General features: G+C 43.9%; 1 protein-coding gene across 3 annotated transcripts in view; it reads left to right on the top strand.

Annotated features, from left to right (window-relative positions):
- ECSIT (ECSIT signaling integrator) overlaps positions 1-19,934 on the top strand; it is an 89,832-nt gene that overhangs the window by 38,930 nt on the left and 30,968 nt on the right. The window lies entirely within an intron of this gene.

Raw genomic sequence — 19,934 nt, 5'->3', positions numbered from 1 at the left:
CTATGCAATGGTAAAACATCAAATACATTGTCAGGAAAAACATTGGAAACACATGAGATATTGTGGAGTGGCACATGTCCCAGAAGATGAGAGAGGGGGCAATAGAACCTTAAAATTACGTCATTTGGAATCAAGATACATTATCAAACTCAAAACTTAAGATTCAGTTTGGGCTAAATACAGATGGAGAACTTTTTGTACGTTTATAGACAATTATGGGAATTAACAGGAAGAAAATAAAAAGAGACAGTGGTATGAATGAACTTTGAACAATAATGTATTTCATACAATGAGAAAGAATTGAAACAAATGTAACCACATGTCTGTTTAGTTTTAAATTCATGGTTTTCACAAGGGTTAAAATATTGTTTGATTTTATGTAAACAACACTGTCCACCATATCTTAATAGGAACAAATTGAAGACATCAAAAATTGGATATTATGTAGTAACAAGGTAGAATTGAAACAGTGTAGGCACTTGTGTTAAACATAAAGTTAGTGAATAAATGATGATCAAATATAGAAATATGTTTTGATGGTAAAATGGTGAAAATTGATCTATATATTTAATGTTTAGAAATACAAATTTATAAGCATCCATGTTCTGTAACGAAAAGGCCAAATTGATAATAAGATAAATATATAAATATATATTTGAGTAAGAATGTATAAATGTTATAAATGACATAGTGTTACAAAACATGGATACATTGTAACAAAATATAACAGAATGGTGTAATACAAGTTAAGAATATAAAATAAAAAATACTCTTGATAGATGTTTTCAAGAAATACTACACGGTCCAGAATGCATTGCTAGAAACACTTAATAGGGACTATATAAGTGTGGTGGAGGGATAGTGTTGTTAACTGTGATCAAGACCTGTTTAGGTCGAAACGGGTTAGGTGGTGGAGGCACTAACTAGAAAATAATTAAAGGCAAAATAGAGGAACTTCTTGGAGTGCGATGCTTCATTCTTGGTGAATAATTACAAGAATTATGGTTGCTAACTCTGTCATCAGCACCGGCAGCAAGAGCACGCGATTTTTGGAGTGACCATTTGGTGAAGAAAAAAAAAAAAAATTGTGTGTGTGTGTATAATTCCCCCCCCCCCCCCCCCCCTTGCATTTTCAAAGCACGTACTTCACAGGAAAGAGATCTTCACTGTGAAATATTTTTCGTAATTCACAGTGTTGACTTCATTTGCAGGAAATTCAGCTTCCCTAAACACATAAAAAATGTTACTTCAGAGGATAAACCCCAAGCTGAAGTGTCTTTACCTGTCTCAGCTTTGTGCCCTTTTTTTGTTGTTTATGGCTTTGTGCTCAAACCTTCATAGATTTCCCTCCCCCCCCCCCACCCACCCACACAAATGGCATCAAGGCTAAATTTGCAACCATTTTCTCATAGATGTTGGGGATTCTCAAGGTGGCTAGGGTTTGTGGGTTCCGAAGGAGAGAACTGAACAAAAATGTCAAATATAGCATTTTTTTAGGGACGCAGGGTTGAATGGGTAAGAAGTGCTGTGAAAGAGCGTTTGTGAAAACACATGGATCAAGCTGTAAAACTATACATTTCTGAAGTGGCCAAAATTCTGAATTCAGCAAGAACTGATTTGTGTTGATTGCTCATTGTTATCCCAAAGAACCTAATTGTTAAAATCAAAATAAATAGCTGACAATATTTCCAACTGTAATTTAGTGCCCCATAGGTCGATTTACTAAAATAATATATCATTTCATCTGTGAGACCCCCTCTGGTTGCAGGGATAGTTTGTAGTGATTTTGGGGCCCAGCTTTTCCATATTTTTTTCAATTAAAAACGGCACTACCTCGGCTGTGCGGATGGACCCAAGCTGAAAAATAAAAAGGAAGTAGTTGTTCATGTCCTCCACATTGCTGAGGTAGTGTGGATGATGTGAAATCGAGCTGTACAGGTTAACACATAATTTCTTCTTTCTTTCACTACTGGTAAAAAAAAAAAAAAAAAAATAGAAAACTTTCATGATGACGGTCCTCTTTGCTGGGCATTAATAAACAGAAGTGACAAGCAAAACCATGCAGGCCGATCCTTGAGACAGTTTGTACCTATGAGTCTACAATGTGTGAAAATAGACATTTGGATGCATATTCACAAAGGTAAACTTAAATGTGTGTACATCAACATGTTTCACGTTTTGAGTAACTTTAGTACGTCTAGTTATTCACCATTTACAAGTGTTAGGTTATTCAAAAGTGTATACTTGCATATCTACACAACCTGAAATAGGGGGGTAGAGCCAAATTTAAAAGTGTAAAGTTACTACAGCCTAGAAGAGGTAGTAGTAAGTCTATCACCATGTATGGCGAACTACACATACTCCAGAACCCTCCCATAGAGAATAATGAAGGCAGAGAGTTAAATTAGAACATTATAGGAAATAATGTTACATTAAAATAATTCATTTTGATTTTTTAAAAATATATAAATATGATTGAATGTTCAAAAGAATATACATTTAAAAATTTATATTATTTAATGATACATTTATTTTTAATTAAAAATGGTATTAAAATATTGTAACTGTTTTAAACACAGATTAATTTTAATTAATTGAATACACAACTATTGTAACGTTTAAAACATAAGTAAATAGAATCATGGTTAATGTGGGATTTAAAAAAATAAATCTTTCAGAATTATTTTTTAATTAAGTTAATGTAATATTTAATTCAAACTTAAGTAAATAGTGCTCCAGCATTTTTTGTATTGTGTACTAAATCTAAACTAAATGTATAATATGCCTTTCTTTTTTTAATAGTCAACTCTTTTGTGGGTGGGTGTCAGAACCCTCCCTCAACCCCTCCTTAGCCCTTCCTTAACTCCTCCTTACTTTCTACCTAAACCCCATCTGTTTTGTAATAGGTACTTCCCATGTCATATCCACATTTGCTGCTAAGTAGTAAATATACAACTGTGAGGATCTCCCCATAGACAATCACAGGAGAGGTGGAGCTGAAGATTTACAGTCATAGGTGTGTGAATATCATTTTTTAGTACTTAGTAGTGCTACTAAAGTACTACAAAATGCAGTATGTAAATAGGGCCCATTAAATGCCCAATCCTGTCAGCATAAAGTTAAATACACTGTCCCACAGAGCACCTTATTGTCCCATTTTCAGTCTTGCTAAAAATACTCTGTGTTGTCAATGTACTGCAAAAAAGCACATTTTCTAATACTTGTTTTTGTTTCCGTAAAATGCTGCTTTTCATTTAAAATTTCACTTATAAAAAATACACATAGTTGCATGGAAACATATTTTAAATATTAGCCCTTTATCTAGTCCCAAATACACATTTCTGAAAACTTTGATAGACATACATGTATTCCTGGGTCCAACAATGATTTCTAGAAATGAAAATGGATGATGTTCAAATGCCCCAAATCTTTCAAAAGAATACTAAAATCAATAATAAATAATACTATATAAAAAAAGACATAAATACTTACACTTGTGGCGACATCACAAAATATACCACAGCCTTGGGGTTTATGATGTCATCGGACCCTTCCTCAGTTGCAGTATAGGCTTACTTATATCTCACAGTTACACTTTATGTATTTATGTATCATTTTTCTCTGCCCCTGCCTCCCCCGAAGCAACTTAATAAATAACATGGCTGAATTAAGAGTTGTTTGTAAACATCATCTAAAAGTCTGGGAATGCAATATTGGACCTTATTACATGCAGTATTCACTATATATATTTTCTGATGGATACAGCTACCTGTGGATTCCTCACCTTATGAATTCACCCTTGCGCCAGCATCTGACGGAAAATCTTCTTCCCAGATCTCCACGTCGACGAGGACGTCACAATTGCACAGCTCCACGCAACTCCGTCTGACGTCACCGTGCCAATAAGAGGTCCTTGCCTGCGTGCTGACGTCAGTTCCTTTTTTTCTGTGCCTTCAACGCTAACTGTTTTCTCCTACTGTTCACTGCTCACTGCTACTGAACTGCTACTGTTCTCCTACCGGTTTCGCTTCTGTTGGAGGGTTTCATCTTGTTGCTATCTGACTTTTTAGTTACAATGTCTCCCCCTAGGAAGTCTGGTTTCAAGCCATGCAGAGAGTGCGGGGTCGCATGTCGGTCACTGACCCTCATGACGATTGTCTTTGGTGCCTTAGCTCTGAGCATGACATCGAGGAGTGTGTCTCTTGCCAGAGCATGAATCCAAAGGTGTTAAAGGAAAGGGAGGCCAAACTCTTTTTGGCCAAGGCAAAGAAGGGTCATAGGAGCCATTGTAGATCCTCTTCCCATGCTTCTTCGAAGAAGCATAAGAAACGGCGCTGTCATGACTCTCGGCGTTGTTCGGCTTGGAGTCGATCAAGATCTCCATCTCGTCGGCGACGTGGGAGGGGAGTCCGACGGTGACTCCTCAGCCCCAGAGCCCTGAGACTTCTCCGTCGCCGTCTGTCATTGAGGTTGTGGCACCTCCGGACAGTCCTCGATTTTCACCTGCTGCTCAGGAGTCCGATGTTCAGCAAGCACAGGTGCAACAGTGAGACCAGCAGTATCCTGCCTGCCCGGCTCCGGGAGCGGATCCGGCAGCATTTTCGAATGCCATGTTCTCTGTGTTTAATGCGATGGCCCCTGCTGGTGCACCGGCTGGTCCCACGGGTCCATTGGCATTTTCATTGGGTTCCCCTGCTCCTTACAATGCCATTCTTTCCAGCTGAGGGTACCGGACCGGCGCCGATGACATCACTTCGAGGCCCTGGGGATCCCATGATGTCGCCTTCCAGATCTATGGCGCCGATTTCATCGCCCCGGATCCGAGTGATGGATTCGACCGGAGTCAACCTTCCTCTCCTGCTCCATATCAGATATTGAAGCTGGTGTCTTCGCCGTCGGCAAATTCTATGTCTATGCCGAGGTTGGAGGCTCGACTGAGGTCACGCAGGAAGGCCTTGCGACTCTTAGAGGAGGAAGAGTATCAAAGGCAGTTGTTGGAGTAGGGGGAGATTGTTGAGCCCTTGGGAGAGTTTCAAGGGCTGGACACTTCCCCGGAATAGGACTTGTCTTCACCGGGGGAGTTCACGGAGAAGGCAGCTTCTTTTCACACAGTGATCAGGAAGGCAGCAGACTTTTTTTAACTTCCATTGCCTGCTGCGGAAGTTAAGACTAACATTTTAACAGAGGTCCTGCATCCTTCTTCGACTTCTGCGGATCCTTTGCGTCCATTCAACGAGGCTCTTACGGAGCCCATATTAGAACTTTGCGGGAAGCCTGTATCGTCGCCTGCTGTGAATAGAGCTGTAGCACGGAGATACAGAGTGGCGCCTGGTGAGCTGGGGTTATTAACTAAACATCCTACCCCAGAGAGGTTGGTGGTTCAGGCCTCTTGCTCTACACGGTCTGCTCCAGGCTCCCTCCCTGTGATACCATCAGACAGGGAATCCAAGCGGATGAAGCAATCCGCAAAGAAGACTTTCTCGTCTTGCAGCATGTCTCTCTAGGCTGCAAACGCTACCTGTGTGCTGGGTAGATATGTCCACGCCCTCATGGACTCTGCGAAGGCCACAGTTCCTGACCTGCCGCAGGATGTACAGAGACCATTTGGTGAACTCCTATCTGATGCGCAGGCTGCAGCAAAACAAATAATCCAGTCTGGCCTGGACTCTACGGACTCGGTGGCCAGGGCAATGGGTACATCCGTTGCTACCAGGAGGCACGCTTGGTTGAGGTCCTCTGGGTTTTCTTCAGATGTACAGGCCACTTTGTTGGATTTGCCTTTTGATGGGGAAAAGCTGTTTGGAGTGAAGCGGACTCTTCCCTAGAGGGCTTTAAAGAGAGCCGGGCCACTGTGAAGTCCTTAGGATTGCTACTCCTTTTAGGTCCTTTCGGAGGGTCAGGGGATTTCGGTGTGGAGCCGTTTATCGAGGGAGACCCCAGTCCTTGGTCCAGCAGCCTACCAGCCTCCCATATCGATCCTTTAGAGGGCAGGTGAGGGTTAGGAGAAGAGGGGCCACCCAGCAGCACCCTGCATCATCCTCTACCTCTGGAGGACAACAGCAAGGGAAGCAGCCCTAGTTTTCTCCCCTTTATCGACCATACTTCTCCTGTAGGGGGAAGATTACGACTTTTTCTCCACGAGTGGGAGTTAGTTACATCAGATTCATGGGTTCGAAACATTGTGAGAAAAGGATATGCTCTTCCTTTTCAGGAGTTTCCTCCTCCCATCCCTCCCCACTCCTCGTTTTGTTCAGAAGACCATCTCCTGTTGTTACAGCAGGAGGTTCAGACCCTATTGTCAAAAGGTGCGGTGGAGTTGGTTCCAGAGCAGGAAAGGGGTCAGGGTTGTTATTCAAGATACTTCCTGATCCCCAAGAAGGACGGTCATTTGAGACCAATCCTAGACCTGAGGATTTTGAATTGGTTCCTCAAATAGGAAAAATTCACGATGCTGACTGGCACAGGTACTCCTGGAGTTGAACAAGGAGGATTGGATGGTATCTGTTGACTTGCAGGATGCATACTTTCATATCCCTATACTCAAGTTGCACAGGAAGTATCTCTGGATTGTGGTGGGGTCACAACACTACCAGTTTGCGGTTCTTCCATTTGATCTTACTTCAGCACCTCAAGTCTTCACAAAGGTGGTGTCAGTGGTAGCAGCAAGTCTCAGGAGGAAGGGTATATCGGTATTGCCTTACCTGGACGATTGGTTGATCAAAGCCACGTCTCCAGAGCTTGTGTTGCGACACTTGCAGATGAAAACTTAATTGTTGTTCAGGCTGGGTTTTTTGATAAATGTACCCAAATCTCACCTGGAGCCCTCTCAATGCCTCTTGTTCGTAGGGGCAGTACTGGATACAACATTGAGTCGAGCCTATCCTCCTCCTCAGCGGATCCAGGACATTCAGGCGTTGATTCCAATGTTTCAAAATGGAGTGCTTGTTCCAGTCCTCAAGGTCTTACGTCTGCTCGGTCTTTTCGCTTCTTGCAATCTGTTGGTCACTCATGCACGTTGGCACATGAAGGCTCGCCAATGGTGTCTCCGCAGGCAGTGGTTTCAAAACAAAGGGGACCTTGAGGAGTCGATAACGATCTCCAGAGTCGCTGCAGCAGAGTTACGATGGTGGGCTGTAGACGGCAACCTTTCTCAAGGAAGGCAGTTTTCACTGACACCTTCGGTGGCCACGATCGTGACTGATGCTTCCACTCTAGGGTGGGGAGCTCATCTGGGGGACCTGGAGATCAAGGGTCGTTGGTCTCCAGTGGAACAGACTTATCATATAAATCTATTAGAATTGCAGGTGATACGTTTGGCTCTCAAGGCCTTCCTCCCATCCCTTCGCGGTCAGTCAGTTCAGGTCCTGACGGACAACACTACTGCGATGTGGTATATAAACAAGCAGGGAGGAGTAGGGTCGTATCTTCTCTGCAGAGAAGCCCTGCGTCTCTGGTCCTGGCTTCGGACCATCAGATTTGCTTGATAGCGAATCATCTGGCCGGAGTGCTCAACGTATGTGCGGACACTCTCAGTTGGCATTTCCCGGCCGATCACGAGTGGCGTCTCCTTCCGGATCTGGTTCAACACATCTTTCAGATGTGGGGTTCTCTAGTGATAGATCTGTTTGCCACTCGGGAGAACACGCACTGCCCGTCATTCTGCAGCCTCCAGTATCCGGTGCAAGGCGCTTTGGAGGATGCGTTTCAGATTTCTTAGTGCAACCAGTTGCTTTACGCGTTTCCCCCATACCCTTGATTCCTCGGGTTCTGAGGAAGATTCGCCAAGATCGGGCTTAGGTTATTTTTATAGCTCCAGATTGGCCAAGAAGGGTGTGGTACACGGACCTTCTCCAACTCCTGCTGTGCCCTCCGCTCCATCGCCCTCTCAGGGCAGACCTCCTCTTGTATTCGCAGGGGCAGGTTCTACACCCCCACCTCCAGAGCCTGCACCTTCATGCCTGGAGATTGAACGGGGCAACCTGAGTTCCTTTTCTCTCCCACCAGATGTAGTGGATGTTATTTTATTGGCCAGGCGACACTCCACTAAGACAGTTTATGCCGGCAAGGGGGCAAAATTTGTGGCTTTCTGTGGAGAAAAGCAAATTGACCCTTTAAAGGCCCACCTTCCTGATATTTTATTATTTGCTTTGGACTTAGCAAAAAGGGTTGTGCAGTGGCTACGGTTAAGGGTTATTTAGCTGCTCTGTCAGCCTTTCTTTGTCTCCTGGATCAGCCCTCATTGTTTAAATCACCTATTGTAGTTAGGTTTCTTAAGGGTTTACTTAATAAGTTTCTTCCCACTCCTTTTCATGTGCCTCAGGGGGACCTAAATCTTGTTTTAACCTTTTTAATGGGGTCTCCTTCTTGGCCCATGCACTCTTGCCCGTTAAGGTTCTTAGTGCTTAAAACTGTTTTTCTCGTTGCCATAACCTCAGCTAGGCGGGTTAGTGAGCCTCAAGCTCTTTCTGTTAAACCCCCCTTTACCTTGTTTTCCCCCAGATAAAGTGGTGTTAAAAACCAGGGCGGCTTTCCTGCCAAAAGTTGTCACTCCTTTTCATATAGGGCAGACTATTACCCCTCCATCGTTCTACCCTCCTCCTCACCCCTCGAAGAAGGAAGAAAGGCTTCACCGCTTGGACCCTAAAAGGGCACTTAGTTTTTACATTGAAAGGACAAAGGACTTTTGCCTGGAAGATCAGCTGTTCGTGGGTATATTGGACAGAGGAAGGGCAGAGCAGTACATACAAGAACAATCTCCAGGTGGGTTATCCTTTGTATCAAGACCTGCTACTCGTTGGCAAAAAAGGTTCCTCCTCAGGGTATCAGAGCCCACTCCACCAGGGCTAAGTTTGCTACTTCGGCCCTGGCAAGGGGGGCTCCGGTGGTGGATATTTGCACGGCAGCAACTTGGGCGTCCCTCCACACCTTCGCAAAGCATTATTGCTTGGAATCTGAGGTTCGGAGGGACGGCCATTTTGCACGATCTGTGTTGCAGGATTTCTTGGTGTAATCAGACAGGCACCCACCACCGAGTGCGGTACTGCTTTGGGACTCTATTCATAAGGTCAGGAATCCACAGGTAGTTGTATCCATCAGAAGAACAAGTTACTTACCTTCGGTAACACTTTTTCTGATGGATACAATAGCTACCAGTGGATTCCTCACAGTCCCACCCGCCTCCCCGTTGCCTGTCTGATTGCACTAGGATATGTGGTTGTATAGATGTATGTATATATTGATATTTTTCCTGTATATATAAATGATGGTTTTGATTATGTTGCATCATGAAGGTTTTATGTATATATGTATTTATTGGCGTTATTGTGGTGTTGGTTCTCACCTGTTCACCTCAAAGGCATGTAAAAAAATGGGTGAAACTGACGTCAGCACGTCGGCGAGGACCTCTAATTGGCACGGTGACGTCAGACGGAGTTGCGTGGAGCCGTGCAATTGTGACGTCCTCGTCGACATGGAGAGCTGGGAAGATTTTCCATATGGATGCTGGCACAAGGGTGAATTCATAAGGTGAGGAATACACAGGTAGCTATTGTATCCACCAGAAAAAGCGTTACCGAAGGTAAGTAACTTGTTCTTTTATTACATGTTTATTTCTTAGTTAACATGAAAATTACAATTGGATATTGAAAACATTAAGCTCAATACAGAACTATGTGCTTGTATGTGAAAAAAGGAGTAAAATGTCACTTTATGGAATTTAGAAGCTGTGGGTTTAGTAAAAACATGTTTTGTTTTGAAACCCATTTCCTGGTGAGTTATAGTTAGTGTTGTATGGTTAGTGAGCTGAAAAGTGTTTAACAGTGTCCGCTACTTATAATAATTTGAAGGTTGTGGATAAATTGTAAATGAAAGTTATAACTATAACTTTAGAATGTTTAAATTTAGTGTAGTTTAAACTTGGTTTGTTTAGGGAAAATAAGTTTTCCTAACTGTAACTAAGCTTTAACCGTAGTGTGTTTTGATTGAATTTCAATGTTTTTTATAGTTTTTTTAATAAAAATGTGTTTAAGAGCTTAGAGTCCAGTGTCGCAAGTGGAGTGTTATGTGGAGTGTTGTAGAGTACAGTGGAGGAGAGTGTTGTAAAGTCTATTGTCATAGACTGGAGTATTGTAAATTGGTATTAAGTGTAGTAGGGTGTAGTAGCATATCGTACAGTGTAGTAAAGTGTTATATAGTGTAGTGGCATGGTGTCTCATATAGTGGAGTCGAGTATCGTAGACCGGAGCAGCGAGTTGTACAGTGGAATGGTGTGTCGAACAGTAGAGTAGGATGTTGTAGACTTTCCTAGAGTGGAGTAGAGTGTTTTAGATTGGAGTAGGGTGAAGCAGAGTGTCATAGAGTGGATTGTTATAGAGTACAGTGGAGGAGAGCATCGTACAGTGGAGTGTCGTGTCATATAGTTGAGTAGTGTATCGTAGAGAGAAGTTGAGTGGCGTGTCGAGTGTCATACAGTGTAGTTGAGTAGCGTAGAGTGGATGGGCATAGAGTGAAGGAGAGTGCAAGAGTGACATGGAGTGTAGTACAGTGTTATAGAGTGGAGTGGCATACAGTGGAGTAGTGTTGGACAGTGAAGTGGTGTAGAGTGGGATAAAGTGTAGTAGAGTGGAGTACAGTGGAGTGGGGTAGTGTAGAGTGGAGTACAGTGTCATAGAGTGGAGTGGCGTAGACTAAAGTAACATGGAGTGCAGTAGAGTGGAGCTAAGTACCATGTTGTGCAATAGAGTGTAGAGGGGTGTCTTACAGTATTGGAAAGTGATATAGACTACAGTAGAGTAGAGAGGCATACAGTCTTGTTGATTTTTGAAGAGTGGTGTACAGTACAGTGTTGTCGTGTGGTACAGTGGATTGGCATACAGTGTTGAGTACAGTGCCATTGAGTGACGTAGAGCAGCATGACATACAGTGGAGAGGAGTACTGTGTCAAAGTAGAGTGGCGTAAACTGGGGTGCAGTGGCATACAAAGTTGCATACAGTTTTGTATAGCGGACTAGAGTATCATAGAGTGGAGTACAGTGTTTACAGTGGCATTCAGTATAGTATAGTCTTGTACAGTGGAGTCAAAGAGTATAGACAGAAGTAAAGTGTGGGAGAGTGGCATAAAGTGTTTGAAAGTGTTGTAGAGTGGAATTGCATAGAGTACAGTAGTGTGTGAAACAGTGGAGCTTCATAGAGTGGATTTTAGAGTGAGGTAAAATCTCGTACAGTGGAGCAGAGTGAAGTCGTGTAACGTAGTGTAGAGTAACATACAATAGAGTGTATTGGTGTGTTGTAGAGTAGTGGCATGCAGTGAAGTTTACTGACGTAGCGTAGGTAGTAAACTGTTATAAATTGGAGTAGGGTCTCACACAATTGAATGGAATGCGGTGTTGTACAGTGCTGGAATCTGTCGTAGAGTGGTATAGAGTTATACAACAGAGTGTATGGGCATGGAGTTGAGTGCAAATGTGGACAATGGAATGCAGGAGAATAGAGTGGAGTAGAGTCTAGTAGAGTGGCATAGAGTGCAGTAGAGTTTTGTAGAGAGGAGTTATATAGTGTGGTGGAGAGTACACTGGAGTGGCATCAAGTAAAATAGCGTGGAGTGTAGTGGCGTAGACTGGAGTAGCTTAGAGAGTAATAGTATGTGGTGTAGAAGCGTACACTGGAGTGGCGGGAAGCGTACCAGTGTATAGTGTAGTAGTGTACAGTGGAGTTGCTTACAGTAAAGTGGTTTAGCCTGGAGTGGTGTATTGTGAGGTGGTGTAGAGTGTAATAGCATACAGTGGAGTACAGGAGAGCGGATTATCATACGTAGAGGGGCAAAGATTGAAGTTGCGTACAGTGTAATGGTGTAGAATAAAGTGGCGTACTGTGGAATAGCTAGAATGGAGTACAGTGGAAGAGGTGTAGACTGGTGTAGTGTACAGTGGTGTGGCATAGTGTGAAATAGCATATAGTGGAGTGGCATCCAATGGACTACCATAGAATGGATTGGTGTACACTGGAGCAGTGTATATTAAAATGATGTACACTGGAATGGCTTAGAGTGGAGTAGCACAGAGCGGATTGGCATATGGTAGAATAGCATAGAGTGTAGTGGTTTAGAGTGGCGTAGCGTGCAGTAGAGTAGGGTACAGTGGATTAGCATAGAGTGAGGTGGCATACATTGATGTGGTGTAGCGTGGAGTTGAGGAAACTGTTATAAATTAGAGTGGCACCTCATACAGTAGAGAGGAGTGCTGTGTCATACAGTGCTGGAAACTGATGTAGAGGGTTGTACAGTAGAGTGTACTGGCATTTAGTTGTGTGCGAAATGTGGCCCGTGTGCAGCAATAACATATTGTTTTTACTATACTTCTGTGATCAGTGTTAGGGCCTTAAATATATTTAAGTAGTAGGTCCTTACCTAATAGGTAGAAATTTTTATTTTTTTAATTTTTTTTAATTAATATTAAATAAGGCCATGTACTGCTGTAGTTTAACAAAATTTAGCGAAATTCCGCGAAAGTATAGATGTCACTAGGTTTAAATACCTCATAACAAATAAATACTTACCCTACTTAACTGCAGTACCCAAAAGCATTATCTCTGCACCATTATGTGTAATCCTGACAAATTGAATGTAACTCCATTAAGCCGTTTTCGCGCTACGTCAAATAAGTAGTGTATGGAAAATGCATTAGTGGAAAAACACGTTTTGGGACCCCCTTTATCTGTGCACCCCCTTAACGATTCACTATAAAAAATTACATAATCTCAAAATGTAGAAAATGCTATAGGTCTGTAAAGTTTTGTGGTGATTCGTCAAACAGGTGAAAAGTTATTAGGGGGAAATAGCTAGACAATTCCTATCTTTAGGAATACTAACTAAAACTACAGAGTGGCAATCGGATTTAATGTGATTACTTTCTTTTTATCTATTGTATTTTATGTATTTGACTCATCAGAGTCCCCCCAAAAAGTACAAATAAAATAAAGGGGTCAGGGTAGGAATATCCTAACCCCCTAGCCCTTGTACTGGGGTCCCTTTGGGTCCTCACCAGGAGTCAAAAACATTTGTTTCCTTTCAATTCTGGTGTGAAATCGCAGAGGATCCACAAATCGCCAGGAAAATTGAAAACAATCAAAGCATGGACTTCGGCGCTTGTTTACTGGCCCTCAAATAAAAAAAAGCCCTGGGGAACATCACCTCCCTAGGGCCGACCTGTACAAACTACAGGGCTCCCTCCTGGAGCCATTAATGACCCTGGGGAATGCCACTACCCTGGGCCCGCTTCCTACCTCTTGATGTGCCCACCCTTGGAAGATACCAGTTTGCTAGAAACTTTGACAGCTCCTCTAAGCGAAAGTAAACTTTTTGCTCCCAGCGAGAGGGAGCAGGAAAACTGCCTCTGCTTGCTGGGAGCGGACTTTTCATCTTTTTTTACTGCCTGCTGTCAAAACAGATTAAAAGAGTGCTCCTGCATGCAGGGAGCAGCATTTTTAACTGCTTCTGGAATGCGGGAGCAGTGCCGGCTCGTGCTGGAGAAGGGAGCCAGCAGAGACCACGGGGCCTTGAAGCTCCCCCAGCAGTCTCCATCTGAAAATGTTGATGGTGGACTTTGTATCATTGCTTTTTCGAGCGAAATATCTTACATACTGACTTTGATGAATGGGTTCTTTCTTGTAACCTGCTGTGGAGATCAGAGATCGTCGTTCTGGTCTTTAACCACTACAAGTATGTAAAATGACCTAGAAAACCCACCAGTTTGGCACCCCACATATACCTTAGTGGTATGCAGTGTCTTCCTGCCTTTTTCTAGGATGGTGGACAGCTTAGTAAAAAGCCCCCAGCACTGGGCACTAAATAGCTCCCCCTCTGTTACTTAACATGCCACCCCCCAGTTCATGTACAAGGCAGATGAAGAGCTTTAAATATTCCACCTTCCTGCCCTTAACCAAATTTTGGGACACATTCAGACCCGCACCATTTGAGCATGGTGGGTTGGGGGCACACAAAGAACACTCTGAGAAAGGAGGGAATTAAATACTACTTGTTCTTGTGAAAGATTGAGAACTAACACTTTAACCCCCTTTCCCATGGTTAAAGCCCCACTGCTCCCCCAGCAAGAGGGTGGGGAATTACTTTATACACTCCTTCGCCCTTGTGCAAGTCAGGGTGGGCTTAAATAGAGGCTGCCTAAGGCCCCTAGGTACCAGGGAAAGTGTCTCATGGATGTCCACATTAAGAAGGACCAAAACCTTTAACACAGTTCAGTACACAAGTCCTATTATACACTGCCATATAAAGAGCAATATGTAGAGTATGATTACATCCCATGATTATAACAACTTGACCACTAATGTACTCCGTCTCGGACCCTTCACAAAATATATACCTTTTACTTTCCACAGAATGGAAAAGCAAATAGTTCTGCTGAGAGGAGAGGTCATGCTTATTGCTTATAACACAGTGGGCTGCCTTTACGTGTTTATATGGAAATAAACATAGTTGTTTAATGGAAGCAATATTTTGAACACCCAGATGTGTTCCATTGTTGGCTCACACTACGTGCATGTGTATGCTCTTCACCTGCTTTTAGTTCTTGCCTATAGACAGCTTTTAGCTGGCTGCTGTTGAAGACCTATAATGGAGAAAGATATATTTACAATGCTGTTTGGGTCAGCACATTGGTTGGCTTTCTTTTCTGTCTCATCTGCTTGCATCTTATTCAGTGACTTTTCTTCCTCGTCTTGCGTTTGTGCCTTCCCTGGAGCCTAGGTTCGTTATCACCTCTTTGATTGGATGACACACATCCTCCCAGGGCTGCCCTTGTTGCCACTGCTTTTAGAATTGCCCTTAGACCCAATATCCCACCAATTGCTGGAACGGCATCAGCACAGATGCCTCCATTTCTGCTCTGGTCGCCTATTGCTGCCTATGTACACATATAATATTCTCCTATTTGTCCTACGACCAACTGATAACCCCTCCCCCTTCCAATAAGAGAGGGAGACAGATTCTCCAGCATATCTACCAATAGGGATAAGACCTAACTATATCTCCTTACAAGTAGCACAGTTAAACTGTGTTAGATTTCTGGGGTGGGTGGACGGCTAGGCCAAATACCTAAGGGTGGTGTTGTACAAAGACACAGGAGCCATTGTTAGTCTGAGTTATGGTCCAGCAGTGGATCGTCTAGCCCACTGAATAAAGGGCTTGATAAATAACCTCTGTTGTCTGGCCGAGTACCACCATTAACGAGCATTGGCAAAAGCAGTAGGTCTTGCATTTAGAAAGCGATGACTGAGCTGCTTGCTTTGCTCATGCTTAGGCATTGGCAAAATGGAAAAAGCCCAAATCAGCACCAGTGTGTCATGATGCATACATTCTCTTTGGCAGCAGAAGTCCCACACCTATGGCTCGCAGCCCAGCCCACCCCTGAAAAGAGAAGCAGCATACACCCTCAACTATGTTAGACATTGTTTTCCCATATCATCATAGTAAGAAAATCTGCTCCCTTCATGAGTCCTTTTCGTACCTTTTTGCTCTGCCTGCCACCCTCCAGAACCCACTCTGATGGAGAGAGACACCAAAAATCAGAAAGCATTTCTGTCTCATTGTTCACGAGGACTTCAGGAAGAAAATGGAGAGCAAAGAAAGTTAAGAAAACTATAAATCCACCAGGCTACCGTTATTCAATTGCAAGAATCTGTCATTCACACAACTATAGAAGCATGGTGAGACTAGCAGCACTTTCCTATAAAGGGAAGGCAGGGGAAGAAACAAAAACCTGTGATGATAGGGGAATGGAAATCCCTGCCCTCAACTGGCAATGTTGCCTAGCACAGTGCAGCTGCTTCCTGCTCACTGACATTCGAGACCCCAATAAAAAGAAGACGCAGTCCTTACACCGTAGGTACACAGTGCTCACCCTGCGAACCCAAAACACCCTGACACGCCACCAGTGGTGCAGACCATAACTCGACATAGCCCTAACCATGTGGCATCAAGTAGCCATCCTTTGCCCTAAGACACTAGCAAACAGTTGCCACCGAGCCCCAAGGTTCCATCGCTCACATTTTGCCATCGCCAGTGACCAAAGGGTTCCAGTCCCAATCATTACAGAAACGATGTCCTGCACAGAAACTCACTACAGTAATCACCCAGTATAGACAGAAGCACAGTCGGATCCTAGACAAGTATGGACAGACTTCATTGTAGTCTGAGAAAGCTTGACTCTCTCCATGCCAGCTGCCGACCCGTGAAATGGTTGTTAACAATCAGTCGATGGAGAAGAACGCAGTATTAGGAGTATGGCCACTCAACTTCCAGCAGGTAAACAATCAAGAAGAGTGGGGTCCCAAAAAAGCCTGTCTTACTTAGGTGTCCATAATAGCTTTTTTTAGGAGACCCTCACCCGCTTGAGTTCACTAGTGGCATGCTTCATCATCGGGTCAAGACGCCTAGTGTGACTGAGTGGCCTTATCCTCCTTAAGGAGGGAACACATCTAAGAGCAGAAACATCCTTGGGATCTGTGTTGGTGTATGTTCAAATTACGGCTAATTCCCTCATAGATTATTCCGTGGTTGGTAATCAGGGTAAGGTTAAGAACAAAGTGAGTTGTAAATTGGGGACATGCAAATGGTCCCTTACATTTTGAACTGTTGTGATCCACGTATTTCAGCCACTTTCCAGCAGCCAGTTCTCTAGCTTTCCTCAGGACCTCTCTAAGCAGACCCCTAGCCTAAGTATTGTAATACTATCCTATGCCTAGTATATCTGTAGTCACAATTAGATCTAGCATGAATCCTTTCACTCATGTTAGTAAATAACTCACAGTTCCCTGGGGACACCTGCCCAGTACATCTAAACGGAGCTCATTGTGACCCTATAAGGCATCAATGGCAGTGGGCGGTCCCTGTAGTCGCACATTCGTCAAGGGTGCCTGCCCGGTCTTATAACCTAGTGTTACCTCGATGGACTAACTTGGTGCATGATTGCACAATCCAGTCTGCCACCAGTCTCACAGCAAAGAAATCACAAGTAGCAGAAAGCGTGCCAGAACTTACAGACCTGTCAAACCATTCACAAACCTGTGACAGACCTATCAAACCAAGGCACAGTGTCAGCAGCAACACAGACTGCCCAGAGAAGAAGCAGGCCTGGCAGAGGTCCGCAGAATAGGAAAAACGTAGCCCAGGCTTTGGCACACATGAAAGGAATAAACGGCCATTAAACGGTCCACCAAGGAAAAAATCAGCATAGAAAAAGGGCCCAGTGTTACCCGACAGCTCATTCAAAGATCAAGATGACTCTGCCTCTTTAAAGACTACGTATAGCACTAGCGCTAAGTGTGAGACTCCGATTTTGTGAAATTTCCCTGCAAAACTATTTTCTCTGGAGAGTTGCACGTTGAAAGTTGCTTGATGGGCGAGTTAATCTCATCAATCGTGATTTCACCAATAAGTGAGGATTTGCACTTGATGGAAAGTTTAGACAGCTGTAGCCATTGCAAAAAGCCCTCCTCACCGTCCTGTGGGTGGGGTTGATCTGGGCTATGGCGATGCCAATAATACATAGCACATGCTTCCATAATATCCGTAGGGTGAGTCAGTAAATGGCGACTCCCATCTCATATTGCAGGAATTACTTATCTGTTTCACTTTCTACTGAAACGATAGTGCCAACAGCCCAGTGGCGTAGCGTGGGTTGTCAGCACCCGGGGCAAGGCAAGTAATTTGCGCCCCTTAACCCGTGGATTTTAGCACTCGCGTCTCTTCCAAGATGTTGCGCCCGGTGCGGCCGGCCCCCCCTGCACCCCCCACGCTACGCCACTGCAACAGCCTGTCCACTTTCTCTCATCCCGCCTCCTTCAATCCCCTTCCCTTCCACTCAGAAGGCCACCGTTAACGTTTTGTGAGGACTTGATCTGCCTTGGTGGTGGAAAACACATTTAGTGAGGACTGTGCCTTCTCTAACCTGGTCCACAGTGCGCCCGAAGGGCTATCTGTATTGTTTGGATAAATGCCGTATCGTATGTTCCATCTTGCCTTATTCAAGCCTTCTTTCACAATTGGCTATCAGTGTCTTTCATTAGTAAACTCTTCATGTTGCCTTTTTGACTGCCCACAGAAGTTGAGCCAAAGATGATGGGTCTTCATTACTTTCTTTATAATGCTCTATATGGTCCTCAGTTTTTGTGCTGACTTTTTTGCCTATGTGTCTGCATCTGTCCTAGTGTAAACAGTGACATGGACAGGGCGGGAAGAATGTGAAATATTTCTCTGCAGTTGCGCTACACTCCTAATTCTCGCCAAACGGGGTGTAGCAGTGGGCCCGAGGTCTCCAAAAAGTAAAAAAAAAGAAGATTAGAAGAAAAACAGAGTCTCTTTTTGCACATACTCAGCTATTGCCAACCCATATTCTGCACCAAATCCATAAACGAGGTGTGGCCATCACGCTCTCAAGACCTATTAGAATGGCCATCCATAAACTGTGTTGGCAGAGAGTACTGCACCCACCCAAGAGGGAAAATTCCAGGAACAGAATAAAATAAATGTACTCTGGGCAAAATGCAGCTTGCAATGTACGAGAGAGAGAGACTGGAGGGTCTGCATTCTTCAATGATGCAGAATCCACTCCCAGCTCCCAAGGTGCCACCAGTTTGTACTCAATCCTGCGTCTTCTAAACACGCTCGACAACAGAGCACTATCCCCCAGCCCTTAAACAAGCATTGGTTAAGCTAGTAGTTCTTGCTTTTTGCGACCTGTCGGCTTTGTCAGTGTTTTTAGCTAGGTTGTACAGCATCTCCAATGTTCTGTAGCATGGCTAAGTAAGAAGAAAAACAACTTGGAGTGGCTGTCCACGTCCCTTTGTAGGTATGCACATCATGCATGTGTGTGCCCACAAAGTGATGTAGTAGTCTATTTTATTTGCCAATCTGAGTTGGATTGGTCAACTTGAAAATGTTTTATTGAGCAGGTGGGGTGGAGCAACACAGAGGGTGCAGGTGGGGGTTTGAGGTGGGAGGACATGCAATGGGTGGTAAAGAAGAATGACGGGGGGGAAAGCAACATGGAGGGTGGAGTCACAGAAACAACTCGGGGGTGGGTGGGAACAGCAGCAGACGATAGGAGGGTTTGGATGGCAGGAAACAACACGTGGGGGTGAGAGGAAAAGCAACGGGTGAGAGAGCAACATGGAATGGTTGGGAGAGAAGCACATGGGTGAGAAAGCAACGGGAAGAAGGGAGAGTAGCATGGAGGGGGCAGGGAGAAGCACACGTGTGACAAAGAGCAAAACGGATGGCAGCAGGAGAGACTTGCACAAAAGAAACAGCTGGAAAACAAATGCAAAAGAAAAAAAATAGTTTTGAAAAGCAGGCAGTGGAGGTATAGAAGCCAGACATTCAAAGGAGATTGTGAGGAGGCTATTCTGTATCAGAGGACAAACACAAGGTTGTGGAGCTGGGATATGAATAAGAAGCAGGCAAATTAAAGTGCCAAGAAGCAGTGGTAAGCAGTGGGTGAGCTCAAATCCCCTACATGTTCTTAGTCAGTTCACAATGTCTTTCGCAACCTGTCTTGTAGGCACTACCTAAAAATGGTAGTGCTCCAAAACTTCTTTACTTGTTCATGAGCATACCTATGCCTTTAGATTGATTTTTTTCAGACCCTGAAAAAATTGCTGACTTGGTTGGTTTGGGCAGATAGCTAGCCAGGGATCAGTTGGAATGTTATGAGACTCTCTCCCTTATGAGAGAGGTGAGTTCAGGGTTCCAGATCTGGAAAAGTATTGTTTAGTGGACTACAGCCATTTTGCTAGACATTGGTATCACCCAGAAGCTAGGCAACCTTGCCTTACACCAGAGAAAAAGCAAACTGATAATGTTCCCGTGGATTCACTACTGCTACATATATTGATGCAACATGGGGTGTAGATATTCACTTAGG

The sequence above is a fragment of the Pleurodeles waltl genome, chromosome 4_2 (assembly GCF_031143425.1).
Source record: "Pleurodeles waltl isolate 20211129_DDA chromosome 4_2, aPleWal1.hap1.20221129, whole genome shotgun sequence".
In the NCBI taxonomy this organism is placed as follows: domain Eukaryota; kingdom Metazoa; phylum Chordata; class Amphibia; order Caudata; family Salamandridae; genus Pleurodeles; species Pleurodeles waltl.
Note: the sequence above shows the minus strand (reverse complement) of the source record. Positions and strands in the feature narration are given on the sequence as shown.